The 8,737-nt window shown below is 36.5% G+C and overlaps 1 long non-coding RNA gene across 1 annotated transcript in view; it reads left to right on the top strand.

The window, feature by feature from the left end:
- Positions 1-466: 466 nt before the first annotated feature.
- LOC143678263 (uncharacterized) overlaps positions 467-8,737 on the top strand; it is a 338,248-nt gene continuing 329,977 nt past the window's right edge. The window contains exon 1 of the long non-coding RNA XR_013173126.1: positions 467-3,807. This is a non-coding gene — a long non-coding RNA (uncharacterized LOC143678263). The remainder of the gene's footprint in view (positions 3,808-8,737) is intronic.

Genomic DNA, 8,737 nt, shown 5'->3' with positions numbered 1-8,737 from the left:
TTTCTTCTGAGAAACAGGTTGAAAAGGACATTGCTTTCCAGAGGGCTTCCTGTCATATAGGAACTGGGTTGGGCACTTATCAGTCCACATTTCGAAGTAACCCTTTGCCACGTCCCAGTAAGACGTTGAGCAGGTCACCTTAGGTTCCCAAGGATAACGCTTGGATCATGGGATACATATTGGAGGACTTACAGGGTCGGTGATTGTAAAGACTTTCTTCTTAGTGACCCTTCCCTGGCTCTAAGTTATTAATTTAACTCACTTAAATGCCATAATGTAGTACAAAGTACTGAGGGGTGTGAGAAGCAGAGCTTAAGTGAGTGATGGTCCCACGACGTCAATTCGCGATATTTAGGATTGGCGTTGCCATCCTGGCAGTGAACTAGGTGTGAGAAATTTTCTTTGTTCGTTAGCGATGTGGATATGTCTTTTTAAAGGCAACTGTCATTTATTGTGGGCAAACCCTTTCATTTATTATGTGATTTAACTGCTAAAATGGCCTTGCTTGATAAATGGTATCCCACTTTACATACAAAAGATTAGGTTAAATGACTTACCCAATATCACGCAGATAGGAGACGGACAGGAATTAAAAAAAAAAAAAGTTGTGCCTTGCTGCCTCCAAAGCCCAAACTGCTAAGGAAAGACTTGAAATAGATACCCTCAAGTATAATGTAGGGAGGTTTGGGGAGAATTTGTTTTGAAAATAAGAGCATGTATATAACATGCCTTTTTTTAAAAAAGATAATATTTAGTTTCATAATGTTTGGAAACCATTTGAAGAGGATTATTCCAGTGTGTCAAATACTCAGTATGGAAAAGAAAGAAATTAAAGACTAAAGCTTTGGAGCCGCTTGCTCCTAGAGAATTCACCAATTTAAGTAGAATCAGAAAACAGCGTGGAACCTATACCTTAATTCTCTTCTTCAGATGCTTCATTTCACACCTGAATTCAGAGGTATGGTAAAGTCCGTGTATTTGGTAAGTAATGTGTACAGTCATCTTTACCAGAATTAAATATGCAAAGTCAAAATTAGACAAAGAATCTTAAAGGTATATTCCACAGTATGCCTTTATTGTTAGAAATTAAGACAAACTTTGGTAATTCTCTCTGTAGGAAAATGTGAAGCTTACAAAAATAAAGGCTGGACTCAAGACAAAATTGTTTTTATGTTGTACTTTCAATGATGGGAATTCTAAAAAATATATACTGCCTTATTTTTGCCCTGATTACTAAATATTACTGTGATCACACAGAACATATATAAGATCATTTAAGGCCCGGATTATCTTCCTCTCCAATAAAGGAAATTGCCAGCCAAGCATACTACTTAACATCTTAGTGTAGTTTGTTCCTGTACCCTAAGACCTGGCATGACTTCTAATGCTGGATGAAGAGGAGATTTAATTTGGAAGGGGTAAGGTCTGGCAGAGACTTGGAGGAGAAGATTTTGGAGCTTTTTGGAATAGTGATTTAAGGAACAGAGCTGGTAGATAGTGTTGCACTGTACTCCCAGTACAACGTAGCTGAGAGTAGGGGAAAATGATTGTAAAAGTCCTTGTACAGTTATGTGTTCCCATTGTTTTTTAGGTTTATAGTTGTCTTTTTTCCCCCAGTTCTCGCAGCCAGGAGGAAAATAACGTGCATTTTAACAGTAACTCACTAGAGCATTGGTTTTCAAAGGGAAGATAATAGCTGTTCCATCCCTTCTCTCCCTGGAGTATGTAAAAGTTTCTCAGTAGGAGAAACTGTCTGGTATGGAACAGACGTCCCACAAGATTCAGATATGCCCATTGGGTAGATCCCATGTGAACTTTTTCTTAAGACTGACACAAGGTTGCCAACTTTTCCAAGTCAGTTGACTACTACCTACTATTACCCTCAATACAGAGAAGACATTTTTGTTTCAACACCAAAAGAAGGGCATGATCACAGGGTAAAGGATAGCCGTTTCCATGAAAGAATGGTTGGCAGTTTTACAACGGTTGTGTAAAGGCACATGTGCGACACTGCATTTTCCTGATATTCCTCATGTGGCTTTTGAGATCGACTGCCATATGAAGTGGGAAGCCAGCAGAGATTTGTGATGTTACTGTTGTTTATTTTATTACATAACTTAAAGTTTATTTTCCTTTTTTAGATTTTCCATACTGAAACCTTGTTAGAATGCCACTTTATTTTCTTAGTGGTTAATAATAATGTTACAAGAAAGTAAAATGTGTAAATTGATGGTTTACAATATTTCCATGATCATATTTCTGAATCTTGAACTGATTTTATGTAATGTTAATTTTGGCTTTCCAACACAATTTTCTAAAATGAAATAACATCCTTTACATCTCTGATTCTACCTTTTTGTTTGGAAGCTTTATTTTCTTTTGGTCCTGAAGAGCTTGGTTCTTTGGAGTTTAAGGAAAAAACGGATGCAAAGGTATTAAATCTGATTTAAGGAGGTTTGGAGGAGTATTGAGACAGTGTTTTATAAGGAAGGAATTAAGATCCATATTCGTAGAAAACGATCATTTTTGAAATCAACAAATATGGCTTCCATTTTCAGAAAGCAAATTGACCTATACCCTATTGGCAATGAATTTTCCTTCCGAAAAAAATTACTTTTCAAATATAATATTGCTGCCACTTTATAAACATATTTCACTCTCCACTGTGATTATTATTTCTTCTGTTGAAGGATATATTTACAAATCATTCCTACTAGCTTACTAAAACCATATTTAATGCACTTATTTCCAATGAGATACAAACACCAATATTGTTATTCTGGAAATAAATTGCATATGAAGTTGGTTTATTATCTTGGCATGCTACTGTGGCGAAAGTCTATGTAAAATGCTGATCTAATTATAGTCTTCCGCCTACTTAAAAATCATTCATGAGTTCATTATCATTTTGGGTTTAACATCTATACTTCTGGGTAGGAGTCTTTCGTGATCCAGCCCCATGCTTCTCAAATCACCTGTGTGGTAAAGGACTAGTTTTGTGTGTGTGATCATTTACAGATCATTAATTACTATTATAAAATATGATAAGACTGCCATGGTGATATCAGAATGCCATAAAGTTTCTAGATGCTTAATCTCATTCTGATAGTGATTTCATAGTCCAGTCCTTAAACCATGTTGAACCTAACTCTGCATGGTGCTGCTCAGCCTACCCCCATGCTATTTCCCCGGCCTGGTTTATGCCCTCGGCTTTCTCCAAACCCAGTAAGCAGGAGTGGACTTGAAGCAGGCAGAAGGAAAATGAAGCAGAGTGCAACCAGCCAACTAAGTTTCAGTATTTCAAATATTTGTGACTGGAAAATTCCTATGTAAGGAGTGTATCTGAGATATTTTAGAGAAAAAAATAAATCATTAGAGATTTAAATTACTGTCTGTAATCATTTGAGTGGTTTATTAAGGTTACTTGAATTTTTATGTTGATCTCAACTATGCTATGCTAAAAGAAAGCATCCAGATAATAAACTTTTTAAATTGAATTAGAATATTCAAAGAAGAACTGAATCTTAAGTAGTTCACACTTTATGGTAGTATTTTATGTAAATTTCTTAAGTGAACTGAGTGAGGTCATACTAATAGTAGGAGGTATGAGGAAGCAAGTATGCAGTTCTTTTTCAGAAACCCTGGTCAATATTTATAAGACTTCATTTAGAAATGCATTTGTTTCTCCTTCAGATTCGAATCATACCTTTACAGGTGCAGCGGTTGTTTGCTCAGCTTTTGCTCTTAGATCAGGAAGCTGCTTCCACAACAGACCTCACAGACAGTTTTGGGTGGACCAGCAATGAGGTATGAAGGTCAGCTTCTCTAAGGAAAAGCTTCCAGCAATGAAGGAAAGAGTGAACACTGATTTAATATGTTATTTATCTAAGTTCCTTTATTTTTGTCTTAGGGTCTAAAGGTACTATTTGTTTCCTTCTCACATTCTCACACTCCCCTTCCCACCCTTCCCAGCCCTTGGAAACCACAAATCTGCTTTCTCTCTATGGGTTTGCCTGTTATGACATTTCACTTAAATGGGATCATAAAATATGTGGTATTTTGTGTCTGGCTTCTTTGACTTGACATAATGTTTTTAAGGTTCATCCATGTTGTGTAGCATATATCAGAACTTTATTCCTTTTGATGGCTGAAAAATACTCCATTGTATGGACAGACCACATTTTAACAAATGATTTCCCTTTTTTTGTTGTGTTGATGTTTTCCAGTCTGAGCAGGCTCTGGGAATCAAACCCGGGTCTCTGGCATGGCAGGTGAGAATTCTGCCACTGCACCAACATTGCACTGCCCTCCCTTTGTTTTTTTTAAACATTTTTTATTGTGAAATATAACACATATGCAGAAAAGTGATAAATTTCAAAGTACGGTTTAACAGGTTGTTATAGAACACATTTCAAAGTATAATATGGGTTGCAGTTCCACAATTTTAGGCTTTTCCTTCTAACTGCTCAAAGAGGGTCGAGACTAAAAGAAATATCAATATAATGATTCAACAGTCATACTCATTTGTTAAATCTTGTCTTCTCTGTTATAACTTCACTTTCTCCTTTGATCTTTGTATCAATCTTTGGGGGTATTTGAGTTATGCCCCATTCTAACTTTTTCATGTTGGAAAGAGGTGTTGATAATATGGGATAAGGGAATGGAGCTAGTTGATGTTCTGGAGAGGCTGACCCCTCTGAGTTTCAGTACTTAACTGGCCTAGAAACCCATCTGGAGGTTGTAGGGTTCTAGAAAGTAATTGTAGTGCATGGAATCTTTGTAGAATCTCAGATAAAGCCCTAGGTGTTCTTTAGTGTTGGCAAGAATTATTTTGGTTAGGGTTTGGCAAACCATGTTAAGTAGCAATATCTTGCTGAAGCCTGTGTAAGAGTAGCTTCCAGAGTAGCCTCTGGACTCTGTTGCATTCTCTCAAGCACAGATACCTTATTTGTTAAAGTTTTTTCCCCCTTTTGGTCAGGAAGGCATTATTGATCCCACAGTTCCAGGGCCAGGCTTATCCCTAGGAGTCATATCCCACATTACCAGGGAGACTTTCGCCCCTGGATGTCATGTCCCATGTAGGAGAGAGGGTATAGCTTTTACTTGCATAGTCAGTCATGTATCTGTGTAATATAAACTAAATGTAATATAAATAAAAATAGGTGATCTGAAGTATTAACCTGCTCTCAACTAGTTTTGAAAAGTCGTTCTATCTGATGAAGGCTTACCTTTGGATTGCTTGATAAATCTTATGCTTTGTTAAGTAGTATTATTTTTAAATGTTTTTAAAAATTGGAAGCATAAAACTACATTTAAAAGTTGTCTGTCGTACAACATGATGTGCAAGAACTGAATTGAATTCTCTTCAGTGCCTTGGAAATATCTTTAGTTGGGACCTCTGGCCATGACATCATTAATCGTCTGTATCATGGAACCATTGTTAACCAGATTGTAAAGAATGTGGGAACATCAGTGAAAAGCAGGTGAATATGCCAGAGTATTTTAGTAATAAGTTATATCACAAATTGCAATTCACGTAATTAAAACTATAATCAGTAATACAGCATGAAGATTAAAGTATGTGTAACTAGTAATACTTTCATTATTATTTTTTATTCTCGCTCTGCTTGTCATCAGCTTATAAGTCAGCATTCTTCATATAAAAGAAAAAATACCTCAAATCTGGACTTTAATCTCTTTTTTAGTATTCTAATGTTCAGAAAATAAGATATGAGAATAAAAGACTAGTCTCATGAGAGAAGCCAATATCATGGTAGAGTGGTTGGAATATTATAAAGGAAATTAATTAGACAAGTAACAAAACTAGACAATACTGAGGAATGTTTAAATTGACAAACACTTACAATTAAATATTGGGTTTAGTTTATTAATGTCCTTCAGAAATTTCTTTGTATGTGTATGCTTATACAAGCTATTATAATCCTGTTTTAACCAGTGTTGTCTCCAATTCTTTGTAACAATACAGATTACCCATTTGATCTAATTGGAATTAGAAATTAGAAATTTGGTCATGTAAGACATTATAAATTATAGACACTAAATTTTGCATATATATAATCTATATATGTTACTTTTATTGAGATATTCACCATGAACTAACTAGTGCCATTAGTTTTCTGTTCCCAAAACCTTTAAAATAATTGCTGTTGCACACACACACAAAACCGTAACTATGATTTAAGCTTGTCACTAGTAATAGTGGTTTTTACTGAAGTATATTGTAATTCAAATATAGTTGTAGAACTGATTGAAATGCTAGTGATCAATCAAAGGGAGTGGTAAGGGGTATGGTATGTGTGGATTTTTTTCTGTTTTCTTTTTATTTCTTTTTCTGAATTGAAGCAAATATTCTAAGAAATGATCATGATGATGAATATACAAGTATGTGATGATATTGAATGTTATTGATTATATATCAAGTTTAGAATGATCATATGGTAAGATTGTTTGTGTTTGTATGTTGTTATGTTGAATAAAAAAAGTGGTCTTAAACTTAAAGAGCTAAAGGAAAACATGACCAAAAATATAAACAGAAATCAGGAAAATAAGAGGTAAACATAAAGAGATATAAATCATGAAAAAGAATCAAACAGATAAAGAACCATAGTAACATAAATTTTAAAATACCCTAGGGATGTTCAGCAATATCTTGGAGCTAGCACAAGAACAGCAGTGAACCTAAAGAAAGGACAAGTGAAATTATTCAGTCTCAAGAGTAGAAAGAAGAAAAAATGAAGAAGAGTGAACAGAGGCTAAAGAACCTGTGTGATACATCACCAAACCTACCAAAATGCACATTTTGGGAGTCCCACAAGGAAAAGAGAGAAAGGACCAGATAAAATATTGAAAGAAATAGTGGCTGAAAGCTTCCCATATTTAACCATAGACATGAATATGCACATCTAAGAAACTCACGAACTCCAAACAGGATAACCCCAACTAGACACACTCTACAGCATATTATAATCAAACTGTTTAATGTCAAAGACAGAGAATTCCGAAAGGCCACAAGAGAGAAGCAGTGTGTCACGTACAGGAGATTTCAATAAGATTAATATATCGGTTTCTTGTGAGTACCATGGAGGCAAGAAGGCAGGGGAATGACATATTTAAAGTCCTGAAAGGAAAAAAATTGCCAACCAAGAATTATGTAACTGGCAAAACTCTTTCAAAAAGGTAAAAGAGAAATAACACCTAGGAGTGATGTCATTAACATGGTAACATAAAATATCCCCTGAAAAAACCTCCTTGGAGATACAGTAGATAGAAGGAGAAATGCCACTTTGAACTCTGGAGGATAGGGAATCAAAAAAAGCAGAACATAAGGTGGGGAACTTCCATCATAGACCAGCTGATCCTCTTTCCTTCCCCCTCTCTTGGTCCCTACAGTCCTTCCCCCTCTCTTGGTATACAGCGGTCAGATTCCCATACAGGCAGAAGACCCAAGAACTCAGAGAACCAGTGTGAATGTGCCAGTTCGAAAATACTCTGTATCCCAGAAAAGCTATGTTTTAATTCTGATCCAATCTTGTAGGAGCAGCTGTTTTTTCAAATCCTAATTCAATATTGTAAGGTGGAAACTTTTGATTATATTGCCTCCCTGAAGATGTGTCGCACCCACTTGTGGGTTTCACCTTTTGATTAGATGGATATATGACTCCACCTATGCCAGGTGTGTCTTGATTAGTTTACTGGAGTCTGTTAAAAGAGGAAACATTTTGGAGGACTATCGGAGCTGACAGAGCAGAGCCAATGTAGATGTTTGGAGATAGAGACAGAAATACCCTGGGCACTAAGCAAGAATACGTGCAAATAGCCAGAACCTGCAGTGAAGAAATCTCTGGTCCCAACAGATGCTAAAGCTAATGAAGCCCAGAGTTTTGTTACGGAGCAGCTAAGTGAATGCCCACATATGCTTAGGGAGGAAACTAGTGCTATCAGAAGCTGGAAGCAGTGGAATCAGGAACAAGGACCAGCAGACACCAGCCATGTGCCTTCCCAGATCACCCTTCCTTGAGCCACGGTAGCTTTCTCTTGAATGTATCTCCTTAGATAGGGCATATTTATGGCCTTAAATTCTAGCTTGTAACTTATTAAATTCCCTTCATAAAAGTTGTTTCATTTCTGGTATATTACATCCTGGCAGCTTAACAGATTAATACAGTGGAACATAAATCACTGATGAGTGCTGTATAGAACAGGGGCCCCAGGATGAGGGGGAATCTTAGCAGAGCCACCAGCATCCAAGTGGTACACTCATTCAATCCAGTTAATTTCAGTGGTACTCCTTAAACACAAAATAAGCTTTGTGGGGAATGACTCAACCTTCTGGATTGGCCCCATCTGGCTGCTTGGGATGGAAAAACCAAATGGGGAAGAAACCAGAGGGAGAAAAATCCTCACAGAGTCCAAAAGGAGGAGTGGCACAGTTAAACTGAATTGACAAACTGGAGAGTCCAGTACTGAAAGTGTTAGGAAGATGAGGCACTGAGTGAGGGAGAGAAATTAAATCATAGTAGCTGGGGAAAAAATTCTATACAAAAATGAACAGAACAGCTCAAGAATACCAGAGAAGGAATGGAGGAAAGGAAGCTTTCTGCTGAAGGTAAAGCAATTAGCCAAAAAAAAAAAGAAAAAAAAAGTAATCTTAAAGATGGTACCACATATCCAAGTCAAGAATTAGATGAAGACCTTCTTGACCAAAAGGGGGACTTGG

This window comes from Tamandua tetradactyla, chromosome 3 (genome assembly GCF_023851605.1).
Source record: "Tamandua tetradactyla isolate mTamTet1 chromosome 3, mTamTet1.pri, whole genome shotgun sequence".
In the NCBI taxonomy this organism is placed as follows: Eukaryota; Metazoa; Chordata; class Mammalia; order Pilosa; family Myrmecophagidae; genus Tamandua; species Tamandua tetradactyla.
The sequence above is the reverse complement of the archived record's forward strand: the minus strand, read 5'-3'. Positions and strand labels throughout refer to the sequence as shown.